The following is a 15,065-nucleotide window of genomic DNA, read 5'->3' on the forward strand; positions in this document are numbered from 1 at the left end:
TCCCAAGTGAGCAAAACTCACCTTGGCTTGCTTCTCTTGGCCACTTTTTCACAGAGAAGAAAATTAGTCTTTGCTCTGTATTTTCATCCCAACAAGCTCTTAACGTGGTGATGATCCTTGCACTGCACTTCTCCACACACACTGGGATGGCTGTAGGGTTGAGTTCTCAATTCTGTTGATAATCTCTGAACACAGCAAGCATGATTCAGCATGATCCCAGGTCCCCATATGGCTATTGTCATTCTAGTATTACCCATATTTGATTGAAAATGTGTATAACAAGAAAAGGGATGTGTCCTTCCTATAAAGGGTTCCAGCTCCCCACTTGGAAAAGCTTCCAGGCTGAGGATTGCATGCCACCAGGGAACCAGTAGGAATTAGTGCCAGAACTTCCACAAATAAGAATATCAAATAAGGAGAAATTGTCTTTCAAATATGCAATGGACAAGAAGATATCATGTGAGTGCTTTAGATACACTGGAGAGAAAGAGTGGCCATGGTTGCTGAAACAGATATAAAACTGCCAAGGAATTTTGCCTAGCTGCTTGAAATTTTGGGCATGGTGGAAGTGGGGGGACTTGGAGGAGTGCATGTGGTTAGTTTTTTTGGTAATAGAGTTTACAATCAGCGATAGAATCTCCATCTAGCATTAGAAATCCAATAAAGGAATTACTAGTAATCTTAGGTAATTCTATAATCTTGTAGAATATTTATCAAAAGGTCAAAATCCATACAAGCCTTTAAAGATGAAAGGTGACATCTTTAGTAAGCAGACAGATACATTACTCTGTCTATACTCGGCATTCTATGTTTCAATGCAAATACAGTAAATATGCCTCCTTCAGGATGTAAATACACACTTCCAAAAAGGATTGAATGAAAAGATGGTTCACTACAAGCAATATAACAATCTGGCAACACTGGCTTCAGAAATCCTTGCCAGATCTCTTCTCCATCCAGCAAACCTTCCCTCCTGGAGGTGATCCTGTTTCCCACCAGCCTACACAGTATCGTGGTTTTGCCATAGCTACATGGCATTGCCCCATCTCCCTTCAGACATCTGCCAGTGACTCAGGCCACAGGCTGATCTCGGTGCTGATGCCTAAATCCAGCCAAGTGGTACCTAAGAACAGACCCAGACCCAGCTCACAGACCCAGACCTGATTTGGCTGTACAAAAAGAACAAAAAGAACAAGTAGGAAACTCAAACGCTAGGAAGGATACATAGCAGTGCCAACAGACTGCTGCAGAAGTTTGTTTTAGGAATAACTTTAAATTTAAAAAGTCCTTTAGCCTAAGTTAGATCAAAAAAAGACAGGAGAAGGAAAAATGGAACAGTCGTGAAGAGATGCTCTAGAAAAAGTGAACTTTACACTCCAACAACCAGAACTGACCACAAAACAAGAGCAAACTGGTTCAGGTAACCACAGGGAAACAACCAAGTTAGACATTATGTCTGTTCAACGCCAGGATGACAATTCTCTTGCTATAGTTCTGCCATTTCAGCTCTCTATTTATGGTCAGATGTTAAAAGCAACACTATGCCCCAGGGCATTGTAACTCAAACATTGAACATATATCCATGCCCAGGTTTCCATCCCAAGCATGAAATAAGATCCTCATTCCTTTGTAATTGTCACCTGAAGGTTGGGCATAATTTACCAAGAGGCTGCCCAGTTGTTGGCATTTCTTAACATCTTACAGTTTATAAAAATATCAGGATTAAGATTTTCTTTTATCAATTATTTCTAGGTACAGGGAAGAGGAGCAAGGCGTTATTGCAGCATAACACGATTACTGCAGCAGCACACTGTCAGCCTGCTTCGCCGTCATGTAATCTTTGGCAGCACTTCAGCACCTCTGCACCATGCCGGCAGCAGAGAGCAACCGTGAAACTGGTTTGATCAGCGCTTGGGCAGTCTGCCAGGCGTGGTGTTACCTGGTGTGATGGATGCACTTGACCTCTTAACCAAACTCACGGTAGTTTGGTACAGGCTGCGAAGGAGGTAAAGGCCTGAGCCGTGGCCAGGCCAAGAACTCCTCTGGTTCCGACCTGTTCTCTGAGAACCCACAAAGGAGCAGTGGCACAGTGAGCATCGATGCATGTGAGCTTGGAACACCGATCATGCGATGGACACATGAATAGCGGGTGGCTTTTCCAAGACTCATTTACCAAGGAACAAAGAAGGTTGTGGGTACAGGGAGCCTCATGCATATCTTTCCTATTGCACGTAATTTGACTATGAGCCAACCACTTTATCTATAAATATGACAGCCAAAGTGAGCCTTTTTTGAGCTCTTCCTGCTAGGCAGCGTGGCTGCATGGTGGTGATCTCCCCTTGAGCTGGGACACCTCTCAAGGTTGCTCCTCGAGGCAGAGAGATCTTTTACCAACGGCAGATCTTTGGTAAGTGACTGATATCGCACATAACCTTGTAGTATAGTAACTTTGATTTTGTCTTGGTAACTTTGATTGCATGCTGAATTGATAAATTTTGCATATATAATCCCTTAGACATAAACCGTTGTCCAAGTCTGAGACTAAGATTGGACCTAGCCGCACCTAAGCTCCATCAGGAGTTTAGAAAGCAAGGGGGTCTACTCTGAACCTCATGACTCAATGGGAGGGTCCTCCATACCCTTTTGTATCCTTGGTGACTCTGTGAATCATTTTAACTCGAGTGTAACCCAATTTTCCTGTGTGTGTTTGTTCCATGCAGTAATTAATAGAGTGAACCTTGCCATCGAACTTTGTTAAGTCACGCTTTTACAACATCATATTAAAACCACTTTTGCTAATACCTTTGATGGTGATTTTTTAAGTGATCTAAATCACTCATTCATGACACCTGGGCTTGGCCGGTGCTGCCATCCTTGCCCTGGCTTTCCCAGAGAGGGTTTCAGTGGCGGGGCTTAAAAACCTCTGAAAATCAGCCTGAAGGATTGCGTGGTGATGGTCGAGGAGCTGGACCAGAAGACATCTTTGACAAGATTGGTGTAATCTCTTGACTAATTCTAAACTTTCTCACAAATCTACATGCCCTGATTTTCAGGGCTCCTGGTTAATCAAGCAGGGTTCAACTTTATTTTGGTGACCAACTCTGGAAGACACTAACTTTAACTTAAGGCTTAATCCTTCTAAGGCTTAGTTCCCACTTCACACACACAACCCCTTTTCCCTGCCCCTCCCTTTTGTTTTAGTGTGACTGTGGACACCACAAACTTCCATTAGTTAACATTTATAAGAGTCATTGTCATCTTTGAAAAGAGCAATTCTTTCCTCAAAGTACCTGACAGTTCAGTTCTTGCGACTCTTAAATACACTCACTTGTAACTGAAGTTTGCCAATATACATTATGAAGTCCACAAAGTGGCCTGTCTTTAGAAGGAAAGCCATCTAGCCAGCTGATGGAAGCAATTTATTTTGTTGAACTGCAGGCAGATGCAGACAGCTATTTAAGAATCCATTTCTACTATGTTTTTTCTTTCATTTTTACTTTATTTTACAAGTTGCAGGGGGGACACACACCAAACTGCTCTGTCATCTAAAGCTCAACACCACAAGTTGTTAAAAATGGAATGTTTTCTTCCCCACAGAAATTTCAGAAAGCGGGAGACAAGCTACAAATAAAAGAAAATATTTTGGAGGGGGAAAAAAAATATATAGAAAAATCTTAAAATATAGTTCCTTCAGGGAAAATCATCTTTATTTGAGTGAAGAATATTGATAGTGGAAATTTTCCAGCCACCTATAAAGTATGTTTTTCTAAAACATGCTCCTCTCTCCCAGTTCGTCAATGTACGCTGAGCCAGCAATCCCTAGGAAGACAAGGCATTTAACACATTAAAGTTGTGGATGAGAGGAACGTGGTCAGTCTCAGCTTCTCTCTGCCTTTGCCGCATGTTGAGCTGGAGGTTCCCCCACTAGTTTCTCCCATTTTCCTTCCAGAAATTAATCAAAATCTGCAGAGCAAGAGGATTCCAAACTGCACATTTTACCCTCCTCATATTGTTCAGGTGCAATAAGAGTAACCTGCTAATTACAGACACCCAAAGGACTGATATTTTACTGGAAGTGTTTTATTTGATAAATATATGATGGTAACAGCCCTGCTCACGTTGAAACCAGCAGGATCCAAGGCTGCCTGGGGAAGAACTGCTGCTGAATGAGTTCAGGCTCCAGTGACACCAAAGCTCTTGCACAAGCTATTGCATAGACAACAGAGCTACTTTCATGACTTAGTATCTCAAACGTGGTACCTTCCAGGCTGGTGAAGAAGTAGCCATACTGCTTTCTCCATCAACTGCCACCCTCTTGTGAGAAGGACCTTGTGGTATCTACTGGGGGTGATATGGCTAAGGCATCTGTGCTCCCTGAACACTCTTCAGCTCCCAGCAAAGCCCAGAGGAGACATTAAGGCATCTTGTCTTTCAGGACAAGACTTGCTTTCCTGACCCTTATACTGGCTTTTTTGCTGGTCCTTAGGAACCAAAGGGGATTTTAGTGGGACTTGGGACAGATGGTGGAGTAACAACATTACTTTTCAAAGGTGCATTGTGCTTGTGCATGTTCAAAAGAAACAGAAAGCATATTCCAAGGGAGGCAAGCACCAAAAGCAGCCTGCCTAGGAAGTACAGGTCCTGTTCTTGTGCCACGTCTCTCCCCTCTGCTCAGCAGCCTTTCTAAATGTGTCAGATTCACAGAGCACTGGGCTAAATTTCTAAATGTGTCAGATTCACTCCAGAGCAACTGGGCTAATGAGCTTGGCCAAAGCATGACATCCTGTTCCCAGTTTTGGACTAAATCAGGGCACTCTTCACCAACTACTGCAGACCTGCTGAGAGTCTTCCAGCAAGGTTTGTAATTCAATGGAAAAGAGCCAGGACAGACAGATCCCTGTCGAATTTCCTCTGCTTATTAGTGGAGGGAAGGACAACAGACATTCACAAATTGTTTTCCTAGAATGCCAGGTAGGGGACAGCCTGGCTGATGAACTGTCTGAACCAGGACTGGCACCAAGCCAGTAATCAGTGATGCTGCTGCAGCTGGTCAGATTATAAAATCATTGCATCTTACTAAGCTTCCGCTGCCTGCCTACCCTCAAGCAGTACCTCTCCTTAACCCAGCAATCTCATAGTGACCTGGAGTTAAAAGGCAAAACAAAAGGTTATTCTGAGAAGTGTTTAAGGTAATCAGGTCATTTTGTTAGAACTGCCTGGATCCGATCTGGAGGTACTGATCTCAACCTCATTTAGTGACAGTTAAAACAGTACATTTAGCTACCACCTCAAAATACAGCTACAGCTGGTATATGCTTACAAGTCGTGCAACCACCCCTCCAGCTACAACCTATGATGAGAAGCAGCCTGTTGGTTAACTCCAATTGTATACAACCAGGAAAATCACCTAATTGAATGCTTACCATACAGATGGATTTTATTGCAGTTTCAGATTCGCAGTAAGTGCTCTTTGATCTCAGACGTCCTTCCCATCTTTTTTTTTTTCTTTTTTTTTCTTTTTTTCTTACAGACGTAGCCCCATGATTTAACATTTCCTTTACAGGCATGGCATACAGCAGGACTGCATCATGCAGGTAGGCCAAGTAAGAACATACCTTAACCAACAAACCTAAACCAAAGTGCAACAAAAATGCAGCAGTCTCAAGATACCACCTGGGTTTGGTATTTGCCAAATCATTTTCAGTTTAAAGTACATTTCATTTTCAATAAATACATTCCAACTTTGTCCCAAATGCAGCTGTGATTCCAGACCATAATTAACTGACAATCCATATCTAGAATTAACTAGTATCATTCTTCAAGTAGGAAGGAACAAAAACATGCCTAGAAATGTCCTATGTCATTCTTACATGGAGTTTGGGATTCCTTAGTCCTGGGGACTGAAAACCACACACAGGTGCCTCAGATGCACTTTGGTTGGAGGCAAACTTATTCAGGTATGCAAATCTGGGGAAATCACAAACTGGGAAAAGGTGGAGACTTAATTAGATTATGGTATTAGGCAAGTGCTGTAAGCAAGGAGCACAATGTCAAACCTCTTCCTCTGAAGAAAGGGAGCTGTGAAAGGGCTGTCCCTTCAAGTCTTTCCTAGCCCTCTTCCAAAAAATCTAAACACTTAGTAGATTCCCCAGGAGAGCCGAGGGTGACCACGAACACATGCTTATAGGCTTGGAGAACACTGCTGTTCTCAGTGCATCTTCCAGGAAGATGTCCTGAAAACCAGAAACGATGCCCCTCCTCTGGCATGCAATTAGTAACTCCAACATTTAATCCAAGCAATCCCCTGGAAAAGGCTAGAAATTAAGGTCAGCTCACTGCTGGGTTGTGAGAACTTTAATGCATTAGTTTATTTGTTGATTTTCTGCTATTGACCAACAAGTACGTAACAAAAAAGTTAAGTTAGACTTACTGCATTGCTGCTGACCTTAAACTGTTAGACAACAAAGACAAGTTTCCCATTTAGCAGACCTTTTTAACTTCTAGCATAATTGACTGACATCTGAAGAGCTGCAGATTAAAACAATGGTTGCAAGGGTGAGGGGGAAGTGAAGAAGCACATAGTCATTTCCCTTCCACCTTGTCACAGAACAAAGAGAGTTACTGATCAGTACTAATATGATGCAAATTGAATTTGTCACTAAATAGGAAACACTTATGTACAGAATTTAACCACAGATGTGTCCCTGGAAAGCCCACTGGGCTGTAATTGAGTAGATAAATGTGTATTGCTTGCTGAATATCAGTTGGCTGATGATCGGTTAAAGATCTTGTGGTGATGGAAAATTAAGCGCTTTGTGGCAGCTGGAAACTGCCACCAATATTTTACCCATTAATAGTCCTGAAAGTAAACTGCCTGGAGGTAATACAAGAAAGGACTGCTTTTTACGCAAGAGGATTGCCAGCCGCAGGCTTCTCTTTGCTGTACAGAAAAATAATTTCTTCCAGAATATCAAAGCAAATCTATCAAGTGATAGAAAAATCCCTGTGAAAAGCATTTCCTTGACTGATGGTGGGGTAGCAACCTAAACCAGCACAGAAACGTTTGCAAACAAGACATCAGTGACAACTAAAGACAACAAGAATCAGCTTCATTCATCCTCTCATCTTCTCTCTCCTCTCCTTTTGTGGAGGAAAATCATTTTCCAAAGTAAATATTTTATTAAAAAGCTGTAAAATATTTATTAAAACACCTTTTTTTTCTGGCAATGTTGTGTTAAAAGCCCAGAGCTCCATCAATATCTTGGAATTTGGCAGCTTCCAGTTATGCAAGAGAGCATCTTCCAATTTTTTATAAATGGAAGAGGGTATTTCTCCCTCTTTCAAAACTGTGGAGCTCCTCAAGAAAAAAAAAAGTCAATTCCCCATTTTTTTCCAAATTTCTGAAAAAGGTAGAATTTTCCAATGGGGAAAAGCAACAGTAACCAGAACAAAGTTCTCCTCCCCCGCACTGCTCAGGGAAAATATCCCCATTTTCATGCCCAGACTTAGTGACAATATCTATCAAAGTCCAGCACCTGAGAGTCCAGGAGTAACTGCTGCCTCCAGAGCTTTCCCAAGGAAGAGACAAAGGTACAGGCTTTATTTCTATTACTCCACTGCCTGGAGAATGCGGGTGGGTGGGGAGACCACTTCATTACAGTGGGCATTAACTAATGCCGGTAAGCAGGGATGGTTTGAGCCCTACACAAACAGGTGAATCATGGAAAAGCCCAGGAGGACCAGGGCAGACTCTGTTCCTGCTCCACTCTGGCAATCAGCAACCTGGCAGGTAGGCACACCTCACCCAATGCTCTTCATAGGCCCAGCCCTAGCATCGACCACCTTTCTAACCACAAACCCTCACCATTGTGGCAATTAATAAAATACAGTTTCTGCCTTCTCCTCTCCCGTTGATTCACTCTGACCTGGCTCTAAACAGGTGGAAGAGGACAGTTTTCTACCGTCTTTCTGATCTTTTGCTTTTACATGTATTTTCTGACTTGTGCCACTTTTTCTGCAGTTCAGTTACTGTTCTGATTTGCACTGTGCTGTTGGAGTACTGAATGTGCAGTCACGTGGAATCATAGAATATCTCAAGTTGGAAGGGACCCATAAAGATCATAATGTCACACGTGGGAGTGATTTAGGCCAGAGTTTATTATATTCCTAGTTTCATATGTGAACACTTTTCTCCTCCCCTCCCCCCAGGTAAGAGCAAAATGCTTAATCTACAGTAAGTAGAGCAAAGTCCTCCTCCTGCACAGTTAGGATGCACCAAGCAAAGGGGAAAGCAGCCCATGCTATCAGCATGGTCTTGGGGCCAAGTACAACGCCAGCAAGAAGTCTGTCAAAAGTTCATTTATTTGTGTATGATTTACCTAGCTAGACTCCATGGCCTGTGCTTGGGCTGTCTATTGCTGCAATATAGAATTATATGTCTTTCTAAGGTAATATGACAGAAGAGAATATATATATATTTTACAATTGACATAACAATGAGTTTGGAAACTACACAAGAGGCAGACCTTCAGTGATCACAGCTTCCATAAATTGTGCACTTGCAAGATGGACACAGCAGATTCCTGCAGAGCTCAGATGCAGACTGCTATGAAATGGTCCTGAGTACAGACATCCTAATTAGAAATATTCCAACAACGAGATCAGATATCCATTTAGATTCAGAGTTTTGCTCTGTGCGGATGAATTGCGTTTTTAAGCTACTGGTTATCCCAGCTGGAGATGCCATTTGTCTCTGTGTCACGGTGTTAGGCACACAGTAATACTTGCTGAGTGTTCTGACTTGCACTACACTACTGAAGTGTGTAACATAATGAAGTCCATAAAATAAATTGCAAAGAGGATGGTTGCAGTATTAGTCACAATAGCAGTTTTCAATATTCACTAACAGCACAGTACCTGAGTTGCATTCTAGCACAGAGAGGAACATTTCCCGTTTATAAAGCCTCACACGGTTTCTGCAAGAGCTAGTAAGAAAATATAAATAATTCTTTAAACAGCTAACACTAAGGACAGAGTCCACGCAGTTTTGGAAATGCTGTAGTCTTTGGGAACCATATATATCCTCAAAAACTGACAGCCTTTGACCAAGTGTTTATTATACACTTGAATATTAACCATAACAAACTAGGAAGCATTTATTTACTGTTAAAACCCAAATATGCACTAAGGAAATAATCACCACTTGCAACACTATCCCATTTCTATATCCCATAGTATAAGAGACAAGTGCTGTGCATTACACTCCTTTCTTACCTTAGCACAGCACTTTCTTACCTTCCTAGGTAAGAAAGGCTAAGAGTAAAATTCTGATAAAGACAAGCTGATTTGTACTTATTTTTGCTCCCTTAATGCATTCCTGCCAACACTTTGCAAGAACACCACCAACAGTTTCAACAGACAAAGGAAAACTGTATTTAAACTGAAACTTACTTCTAGCAGCAGATGATACGTGCTTGACATTTTCCTGGTGAAGGGTTGCATCTTTTGTGTGGTATCTGAGCTTAGCAGCAATGGTGACATTGACTGATCTGCTTTTCCACAAAGGTCCACAATTCATCTGCTTAATCCTACACAGCAACTTCAGGTGAGCTTCCAAGTAATACAGCAGAGGTCCAGCCAGAGGACATTTATAAAGTATTTCTGCTAATTGCTGTAGAGGGGACACAATTTTCACAGAAGCGTCAGAGAAGGACGTTGTCCAGCTTTGCTGTCTGATCATACCCAAACATAGGGATATTTCAGTCAGAAGGCCAAAAAAAGTACCCTAGAGATGGTGACAAGAAGATGGCCTTTTATTTTCTGTCATAAAATAGAAGGCAAAAGTTATTCTGTAGTGCAACTCTGAATTGTTCTATAGCCTTCACAAATCACAATTGCCATTGGCTTTTGCTTTTCATCTCATAAATCAGTTTGGCTTTATTGTTCCCCCACAGATTTCAGTTGTTTTCATACTTTATAGTACCATAATCAAGTTCCAAGAGAAATCTTAGGCTATTATCTAAAACGGTTGCCATACAGCTGAGAAATTATGAAACCTGGCATAAATCACAAAAGCTGTGATTTTGTGTTTCACAGGACAAATTCATACCCAGGGTAAATCCACTGATCCAGGTATTTCCCCAGCTCTTCAGTTAAGTTCTTCAAGAATTTGGAGCAAACCAAGATGTAAAGATTAGAGCCCAAATTTTGAAGACTTCCATATGCGTGGTATTACTAGATTTGGAATATTCTTCAAAACCTCAATTCCAGATACTTTCTCCTTGAGAAAACCTTGTAAGGCTGATTTTTAACAGCTTTATATCATTGATGATATCATAACTGAAGTTAACCAACTGAGTAAGGTCTACTGAGTACATTGGGAAGTACCCAGCCAATCAGTGCAGTTTAGAAGCATGTAAATCTTAATTTTTTACAGTTACAGCATAAAAGAACAAAATTAAAGAGAAGAAGGATTTCCTGATTTATCTCCATTTTTATCTGCAACTACATGGTTCAAAGCCTACTTTTCTCAGGAATGTGTGATACTGGCAATGATCACTTCTCCAACTGCTGACACGTAATGGACAAACCCCCTTTCTCTCTACTCTCCACCCCCAAAGTTGCCTTCAAATTTCAATGTAAAGTTCTGACATATCAGCTCCAAAAAGTACAAGCAATTTGCAGAATATTGTTGGCCTGCTGAAATGGCTGTTCCATAGCAGCTGCTACTAGACTCACGAAGAGTGCTGCCAAATCATTGTTAGCTTCCCAGTACAGTTGAGCACCCATGTAACTAGTTCACATGATGGGCGGTAATCTCAGGGAAGACCAGGGGAAGAAAACATTTCACTGCTATCAGTCTGAGCATTTCATAACAAAACCCAGAGATCCAATAATCTTTATATTAGGAAGATAATCCTTACCCTCCACAACTCCATGTACAATACAGCCAGATAACTCCTTGTCCAGAGGGCAATTTTGTCAGTACAAAGCTGTCCTGCAGACTTTCTGCCTCTCCACTTCTCATGAGAGAAAGTCTGCCAGTCACCCATATATACAGACCAACCAATAAAGCTTGCTTTTAAACCCCGTGACTCAATTATCTGGCAGCATTCTTGTACCTTCAGCAACAAACGTGAGCCAATGTCTTCAGCCGTTAGGAATGTGAAATTGCTCACACCGCCTTATTCCCTCTGGCAGGGCTAAGGTTTACTGTTGTTATCCTTGGGTAGGATACAGCAAAGGAAATTTGCTCCAGAGCAGCAAACAATAACAATGCTTGGGGGCTTCTCAGACCTAAAGACACTTCGCTGGTTCACACAGGCGAAGTCTAAACACCCTGCAATTTTATTCAGTGGTTTATGGACTCTACATTTTCACCTATTGAGCAGTGTTATGTCCTATGAAACATCCTGTCTTTTTCATAGGAGCATCTCCTTCAGCATTTTTTCCTACCCTTTAGATAGTAGGAAATACAACTACTTTCCCATTTTGAAATGAAGAGCAAACGGATGCTTTCCTTACTGTGATGGTTTCAGGAGGATTTTCACACAGCACCTGTTAAGCTCTAGAAAAAGCTATAGTTATGGGTTTTTTCCAGATCTTTAACCCACATACACTTGTCTACCTTCCTCTAGCAAAACACTGCTGTTCTTTATATTATTGGAATGCCTAGATCAAAGACCGAATTTCAATGTTTTTGGCCTGACATTCATACTGGAAGGGACCATATTGAAACTGAAGAGCTTGCAGGATAGTTAGAGGATGCAACAGATTACAGTGATTAAAAGCAGAGGACAAACAGAGGCAACTATATGGGATCATGTGTTACCTAAGTAACTCTTATGCAATCCGCAATAGATCAATTTTTTTCCTATGATGTGTCTCTGTATCAAGATTTATATCCAGTAATTCAAAGGGGCTGAACAAGTGTTGCCCTTAAGTCGTCCCTGATTAAAAAAAAAAAATTAAAAAAAGTCTTTGGCTTGGGAAAAGAAGGTCAGTAAGAAATTAAAAAAAAGTAATCGAACACAAAAATGTTGCAAGATGAAAGCTAACCACTCTTCCACAGAAGAATGTCATGCTGTTTGTACCAACCCTGTGACAGCACAGAGAACTGCATATTACTCCCTGCAACCTGAGCAGGAGCCCAGCAAGGTAGACATGAGCAGGAATAGCTGCATTAGCTGCCCTTGGACATTCTCTATCTGGATTCAGTAGAAAGGCTCATTAAAACACTACAGCAAGACCCCTCGGAGCATAGAGCCACAGCCCACACTTTGTTAAAGACTAACAATCTCTGCAGCAACAGGCAACTGGTCAAGCTTCAGGCCATGCAAACTGGGGAAGAATTGAGAGGCACTTCCCCCAGCCTCCAGTAGAAGTCCACATTTCTGGTAGTCACTTAAATGCATTGTCTTACAATGACTGGAACCAACAATCACAAGAGCTCTCTGGATGAAAAGGTTATTTACTTCTTCAATTTTAAACTCTATTGTAACTGTTGGCACTGAACCTCCATTAGAAAAGTTTCAATGTCTGAAAAGCATATGAAAACTCTCTACCGCAAAAGTGGCTTCATTGAGAAAATCCTTTTCCAAATCATTGCAATTTAATGGGAAAAAAATCCATTCCAGACTGAAATTCTTCTTCACCATATGGATCTATAGCAAATCTACACCATTTGCTATAGATCTTTGAAGACATACTTGAGGTGATCTCGTAATCACATAAAACATACCACTAACAGACTAGAAAACCAGTTGGTAGGCAGTGTCCCATTAAAACAGTGTTTTCAGGTTTGTAAGCTTGTGAGTAGGCTGGGTAAATCACTAAGGTGAATGCACTGCATAAAAACAAGTTATTATTACGTGAGGGTGTAGCTGTCACAGTATAAAACATGGTTGAGTAAGCAGATTGAATAGCAAAGAGCGAGAAGCTAACAACAGTGCTAAGGAGATTACAGAAACAACTACTGAAAGAGGTGAGTGACCGAAGACAAAAAAACTGAGTAAAAAAAAAATGTTGCTTGCTTTGTCCACTTCTTGGGTAAAGGTGCTTAGCTGACGTTAACAACTCCCTGCTGCCACAGAGTTAAGACTTCAATGATATCGTTGATCTCTTCTGCTCTCCCCTGTGACACAATGCATGTTCTGGTCTTTCGCAGTAAGCTCACTGAAAGATGCTAGGAGAGCTTTATGGTTTTATGTATGAGGAGTATCTTCTCTAGAATATCAGGTTCCACATACCAGTCTTGACTAACAGCTACTATATGATCATTTGCTTTGTGCATTTGCACTTTGGGGCTGGAGGTGGGAAAAAGAAAGGGGAGGGAGAAGGGAAAAGAAGAAATTCTAAGGTCCTAACTCATTACAACTATTATGAGATACTTGAAATACGTATATGTGAGATAATGAATCAATGTATACTGGTATGCATTTTTGAAGAGCATGTGGACTTACTGCAAGACTGGAAGAAAACAAATAGCACTGCAGCCCACAAGAAAAGAAGGAGGATCCCCGCAACAGCACGGATACTAATTTTTTCTAAATAATGAAGGAATATAAACGACACCAGTGACTAGACAGAACTACGTGAAGCCATCAACTACGCTGCCTGGATACATCTCCCAGACAAACATCATAGGTTTGGGGTTTTGGTTTTTTGGGGTTTTTTTGTTTTGTTTTGGTTTTTAAACAAACATGGATTGCAAAATTTGGAGATAAAGAGAATGCAAATGAGATTAAATCTAACTGGGTGTTACAGAAGTGTTTCCTAATGCGTCTTCTTGCAAAAACTTAATCTGAAAAAAATAATTTAAAAGCACCAGTGTGCACCACTTTTGAATGAAATAGAAGAGAAGGAAAATAAAGAAAGACCCATCATTTCCAGCACTTGGCAGAATCTCCAGAGCCCTGAGTTCTCCTCCAGCTTTGTTGGGAGGCTGAAGTCAAACACCTTCTACATTAGTTCCTGCTATACCTTTGAATATGGGACTCTCTCCTTACATTTGGTCAACAAGCTGGGATCTGGATGTATTACTCTAATATGAAATAACTAATGATATTACTTGCACCAAAGGTATTACAACAATAAGTGGGTGTTTAAAATGAAGTATGGTATGTGACTGTATATCAGGGGGAAGTCTTGCAATGACCTGTGCTCCACACCATGGTCTGAAACCTGAGTAAGCTTGGGATCTCGGCACCCAGAAGAGGACAACAAGGGGTGTTACCACAGAAAAAGTCCTTTTTGTGGAGTATACACAGCATATGGAGCAGACACTGTTTTTAGTCTTTGAGTATCAAGCAGTTTTTAGTCTTTACAAAGTGACTGAACAGATTAACACTGTTCACGTTCCTCTGTTATTCAGAATTATCTGCCAAATACTCATATAATTAATGATCCATTTCTCAGTGACGATGCTGATTTGACATTTATAGAATTTATAGCATTTATTGCACAGTCCTGCAATCAGAGGGATAGACTGCATTATATGATACAGACATGGTCCCTGCTTGGATGCCATAATTGCCTCAAGGAAGGTTTTAAGTTGCATGTTACCAGTTATAAACAGAGATGTGGTGTTGCAGCAATATTTTCTAGCATTTGCCTTCCTATTGCATACTTCTACCAGGAAGCACCTTCTTTGGATTGCTACAGAGTGAGTCAAAATGCTGTGATTGCAGTCATAGGGAATTCATTTAAAGCTACAGATGGACTGTCAATGAAGCTCAAAGCGCAGTCTTGGGGAAAACCATACTATGGCAGGTGTAGTGTTTGAAAGGTTAAGAAAGGAGCAGGCTGCGTGCCAAAGAAGAGGCAACACTCAGGAGTTCCAAGTGGCCTCAAAAACAGTATCGTCCCATGGTATAGAGATGAACCCTGGCAGTGCACACGGCAGTGTGGATGAAATAGCTGCCTCAGGCTTAAAAGGTACTCGAGGCAGCACGAGCTAGTGCCTGAAGTGCCATCCCAGTATGTGTAAGACTGGGGCTGAAGACACAGTCTGCTTCTGACTAGTTAAAGTATTTCTCAGGTTTGTATCAACTGCAGCAATATTGCAA

Source organism: Ciconia boyciana, chromosome 8, assembly GCF_034638445.1.
Source record: "Ciconia boyciana chromosome 8, ASM3463844v1, whole genome shotgun sequence".
NCBI lineage: Eukaryota > Metazoa > Chordata > Aves > Ciconiiformes > Ciconiidae > Ciconia > Ciconia boyciana.